The sequence below is a fragment of the Gracilinanus agilis genome, chromosome 2, assembly GCF_016433145.1.
Source record: "Gracilinanus agilis isolate LMUSP501 chromosome 2, AgileGrace, whole genome shotgun sequence".
In the NCBI taxonomy this organism is placed as follows: domain Eukaryota; kingdom Metazoa; phylum Chordata; class Mammalia; order Didelphimorphia; family Didelphidae; genus Gracilinanus; species Gracilinanus agilis.
This window is the reverse complement of record NC_058131.1, coordinates 704,722,690-704,728,689: the sequence shown is the minus strand read 5'-3', so window position 1 is coordinate 704,728,689 and position 6,000 is coordinate 704,722,690.

Sequence of the window (6,000 nt, the reverse complement as noted above, 5' to 3'; positions counted from 1 at the left end):
TTGCAACTCTCCTCCCCAAGCCAGCACTTGCCTGAGCACATGTTCACCTAGGTACCTCCTCTCATCATGATTCCAGGACCAAAGAGGCAGAGTGTGACAGCTTACTCTCATAGCTACTTCATTTCTCCTTGGTTACAGGCAAAAGAGAATCCATTTCTTTTTGGACCTAACCTTATATCTGTCTGTGAAGTCACTTTTTCTGAGTCCCTCTGATGTGGTGGATTTGATTTCAGTTCAGATCAGAGGCCAGTCTTCTGGATTCCAGGAGTCATGTGGAACTAGAGCAAGCACCTTCTGAATGCCAGGGAGGCACAAGATTTCTGGCATCTAACCAGAGTGCACATGTCCCCCTTATACAGATAGCCCTAGGCAGTGTTCTTAATTCAATCAATGTGTGAGGTTGAATTGCAATCTCAAAAGAATTGGGATTCAGGCTAGTGTTAAATTCTCACACCCAATGCAGATGTCAAAGTATCTTCCTGCTCTGTCAATCTGACTATGTCATCTCCATGCCCAAAATAGTCTCCTGATGCTCTGTCTTGCCTCTAAAATTTTGTGCAAATTGTTTTTTGCCATTTCAATCCCTTCATAGTTTGGCCTCATCCTACTTTACTAGACTTCCTTTCCATCATTTCCCTTAACCTACTATTATTTGGCTTACTTGACCATGATATTCAATCATCTACTTTCATTCCTTTGTACCAACTTCCATCCCAACCTCTCTCATGTTTTGGATATTCACTTTCTTCATGAGCCTTGAATGAAATTAGAGATTACAGGATGTGATGGTAAAGTGAGACTATATTTAATTCAATGAGGGGATGATAGTCAATGGAAAGGCATGGAAGTGGAGGTTGGAATATCATGGTCAACTATGCAAAATAACAGTGTTTGACAGGAAGTAATGGAAAAGAGTCTAAAGAAGTAGGATGAAGTCAAATGATGATGAATTTACATGCCAAACAAAAAGTTTGTCTTTTATTATAGACCCAAGAAGGAGCCATTGGAGGTGACTGATTAAAGAAATAACCATGGTCAGATTGTCAGTTAAGGAAGAATCAATTTTGTAGCTGTGTGTGGGATGAATTCGAGAGAAGTGAGGGTAAGGGGGGAGACAATTTGAATTTGGAAATGTCAAAAAACAATTGTCAAAAATTGTTTCCACATTTAATAGAAAAAATAAAAAAAAGAACCAATAACTGTATCTTTCTATGTAGAGTATGGGTATATCCCTTGGAACAATGAGAAGACAGGACTTTGTGACAACCCTTTCTTCATGGATGATTTCTTGAAAGGTGTTTGAGGAGGTGGACTCAAATAATTGTGGTATGAGTCTCTCTTTAGTCTTAATCTATTAGGAGGTATTTTAACTGAAGGCCTTTCTCTTTATTTAGTTCAGCAACTGTGAAGATATTTCCCAGAAAGAGAATACAAATGGTAGGGTACTAGCTCAAACCTGGATGCCTGTAATGAAATCTGGAGAGAAATGAGACAATGAGAGGGCTACTTCCTCACCAATCTTGAGTTTGCTTCCTCTTTGGGGAATGGTTAAACAAAGTATGGTGCATGAATGTATTAGAAGGTTATTAAAATATAGGAAATAACAAATGTTATAAACACAAAGAGGCATGAAAAGACTTGCATGAACTGATGCAGACTAAAGTAAGTGGATCCCAAGACAGAATATACAAGACTACAAAAAAAATGTTAGGGAAGAACAATGTCCACAAAATGATCTGTTAGAAAGAACATGATTGATCCTGAAGAAAAGAAAGAGAAAATAGCTTCACTTACTTCTTTTCACTATACAGAAAATGCAAAAAATATATCAAAGATTCACAAAATCCTATAAATAATACATATAATTCAAGAGAGAATGGTCCATGGGTATGGAATAGTGCATATGATATTAGTTATTCTTATTACTTTGTTATGATTCTCTTTAGCAGAGGTTTTTAACCTGAGAGTCATAAGCACGTCTTTTTTTATATTTTAAGAAATTTGTTCAATATAGTTGATTCCCTTAATAATATTAAATATTATATTTTTTCTGAAGAGACATCCACAGGCATCAACAACTTGCCAAAGGGTTCCTCTGACATGTAACATGTTAAGAACTCTCCTTCTATTGTATCTAGTTTTATGAATTCACAAGAAGTCTTTTTCCTTTTATAATGCAGGATTTCTTGTATTTGCAATATTACTCTAGGCACTCCTGTCAGTTAGCAGAATGGAACTCTGGCCTGGCAGGTGCCATCCTAGGTCTTTACAGTTGGGCTGTTACTATATAAAGCCCTGCAAACCCAATCTTGGGGTAAGGATTTCCTTGACCTCACCCAGACACCCAGCTACCCCCAACTTCCCCTTGGGGACCCCAGTAGGTTGAAGGGAGGTGAAGGGAGGTTGGGTTGTGGAACATGGGCAGGATTTTAGCTTAGAGTAGCCTAGTAATTAGAGACATCCCTAAATCAATTTAACAACTACATCTGTTTAGCTGGAGGATCAAACAACATCAGGGCAGTGTCAGATTATCTCTGGCTGAGGGCTGGTTCCCTCAGTCTGACCTTACCTTCTAGGTCCATTGCCAACACTTGTAAGTCTCCCCTAGCAACAGCTTCTCAAGAACTTGAACCCTCTTTCCTCAGTTTTTCCTTCCCAGGTTAAAATAAATCCCTTAACTAAATCTGTGAGTTCCTGTAATTCCTATATCATTACCTAGGCTAAAGAGACTGAGAAAAGGACAGAATATCAATTAGTTGAGTTTAATGAGGAGTGAAAGCAAAGCCTCCATTGTTACCAGGAAGTTGAGCCCCACTTCCTGCTGGGTTCTGCTCTCACCCAATAGGAAGGTAGTTACTCCAGCAGGGAGTGGCTGCACACTCAAAGGAGCCTACAGCTAGCAGTGGAGATTGACTGGGCACCACAGCTAAAGTTGTTCATCACTGATAGCCCCAATCTCCAGCTAGTCTAGTTACTGGCTCCCAGGCTCCTGTTGACTCACATCTATCACCAGCATCATAATATCCATCACATTATCATCTATTACACTCTCCATCATTTATTTATTTATCCTTCTAAATACATGTAAACAAAACTTTTAATAGTCCTTTCCTGACATTTTGAGATTCATGCTTTTTCCTTCCTTCGTCCCCCCCCAGGGTGGTAGGTTAATATGATATAAATTATACATGTGCTATCATGCAATACATGTTTCCATGTTAATCATGTTGTAAAAGAAGACATATCTTTTATGTGAGAGAAAACTCATGAAGGAAATAAAATGAAAAATGGTATGCTTCAATCTGGATTCAGACTCCATCAGTTCTTTTTATGGTGGTAGATAGCCTTTTTGTCATGAGTCCTTTGAAATGTTTTTGTCTTGGATTCATACATTGCTGATAATAGTTCCCCATCCTTTTTAAAGTCCTTTGAATTAAATTCTCTTACTAGCTTTTGTTAGGTGTATTCCATCTCTAGCCAAGAATATGTCACACATATGTTTTTTGTCCTGTTCCAAATGTCTAGAATCATTCTCAGACAATGCTGTCTTAGCTATTTACTTGCCAAATTATTTTTTCCCTTCTGTCTTCCTAGCCTTCAGTTGGCAATAAGGAGGAAAACACAACCTGGGCCCCTAGAGTCTTCAGTTTCTTACATTGTTCTTAATAATTATTGACAAATCATTTCACATTCCTTATGGCAATGTCATCTGTGCCCATTTGAATCATTAGAAGTGGGTAGCTGTCATCTGTTTTGATGGGAATTTCTTTATGAAACATTGGGTTCAAATTCTAGGAAGCCATAAGAACTCTTGAATTGGCTCAACAACCTTTTCTGGAATATCATGAATACTACTGATGAGGGAAACACTAGCTTCTACTCACCTTCTTTTCTTCTCTGACCATTACTCAATATCTGTCACCTGATAGCTTCATTGGCTTTATTAGCTCTTTTGTGCTTTGGATGAAAATTAACTTCCTCCTTGCCAAAGTATTCATCCTCTTCAGGCAGACCATCAAATTCAATTTTACTCCCTACTTCTATAGCTATATTTTCTCTTCCCTTTCTCCTCTAGGAAACCTACTTCCACTTTGCTGTCTTAAGTCATTTCCTTTAGTCCAGCTCAGTTTCCTTTCTTGTAATTTAAGACTTCTACTTTTTTTGGGGACCTTTAATTGTTCCTTACTACATAGAGTGTAAAGAGATGTTCTTCAAGTAGCCTTACTTTCTCTTTCAGGAATATCAGCCTACATGTAAAGTTAATGGAATTGGAATTTTGGAATATTGCATTGGAATATTGCAGAAATATAAACTTCAGACATTGGATCCAAGTCAATGCACAATTTTTGCAGTTCTCAGTGATTGTTATTTTCAGCCTTATTTAAAAAAAATTACTCATGGGAATATTCACAAGTAGTAAATTATAATCCTAAACCCCTGGTTAAAAATATTCAGTCAATTGTCTGGTCTTAATATTTAGTAGCCTTACTCTCTTTCTCCATAATCTCAACAACTCATGGCTACACTTACATTTCCTTAACCATTTCCCCAAACTCATTTGTTTGACAAATTTGTCCCATTCGCTAATCCATTCTGTCAATTTATTTCACTCCCTAGTTGTCCCACTTACCTTCTCTTATTTACTTTGCCTTGTCTTGCCAACTATCTTCTCCTATGTTTTCAAGTTCTAATCCTTAATTCTCTTTTATCCTCCTTAATACTTTAATATTCTTCTTGATTTTCCTTGATCCTCTTCCTCTTTTAATTTGCAAATAGAATTTAGGTTACTGTCTGGCGTGAAGATTTTTCTTCCTCAAGTTTTCCTCAAATCTGACCAAATTTCCTCTCCTCCTTGCCAAGTTTGAGTTCTCACATATTTTCCCTTCTCCTTATTTGATTCAAGTCTATCTCTCTTTCGCTCCTTTTCCTATAGAAGCTGGAAACAGAAAAATAACGCAGTTAATACCTGATATTCACTTGTTGCTTACACAGCACTCTGTATATTTTCTGGTTTGGCTCTCAAAACAATAAGAGTTTGGACTCTTGCTTTTGTCCACATAATACCATCTTTAAGACCCTCCATCTCATCTATCTTTGGAATTTAAGCAAAGTCAAGTCTAGTTATTAGATTATCTGGCAATATTGGTTGCTGTAAGTATACAGTGTAGTAGAGTGGGAAGAAATGTTGAATTAAGAGTCAGAAGACTTGGGTTCAAATCCTGATTCTCCCAATTACCACTTCTGTAACTTCAGAGAAGTGGTCCATCCTCTTTGAGTATCAGCATTTTCATCTGTAAAATAAAAGGGCTGGTTTTTATGACCTCTAAATTCAATGTTTCTTTAAATCCTTACCTTTTGTCTTAATGCTAAGTCTAAGACAGAAGAGTGGCAAGGGCTAGGAAATTATCGTTAAATGATTTGCCCAGGGTCACACAGTTAAAACATGTCTGAGGCCAGCTTTGAACCTACGTCTTCCTGACTCCAGATCTGGAGCTCTATCCACTGTTCTATCCAGATGCTCCCTTCTAGAGCTATAGAGCTATGATCCTATAAACTGTAGAGTTCTTATTTAAGGTACTATTAAATCCACTTGAAAATAAGTATGTTATTTCTTTGATGTAGGAAAATCCCTCTACCAATTTAGACTTCCACTTGCTCCACAAATTATACTCTTAGAGAGGAGTCTAAGGCATTAAGAGGCTATATGAAGTGCTTGGAGTCACACACCCAGCAAGCAGAGGTAGTCAGAGGCAGGACATGTCTTTGAGACTCTTGGGCCAGCTCTCTATATGTCACTGCTCCCTATTTCATAGATAAAGGAAATGAGGGTCAGAGTAGTAAAGTGACTTCTCAATGGTCACACAGCTAATAAGTGCCTCAAGTGGACTTCAAACTCTATCTCTGTTAGACGATAAATCGAGCCCTCATTCTAGACACTGCTCCAGGTGATCTTCTATAGAGCCCCTTTGTGGCCTCTTTCAACATTAGTCAAATCATATG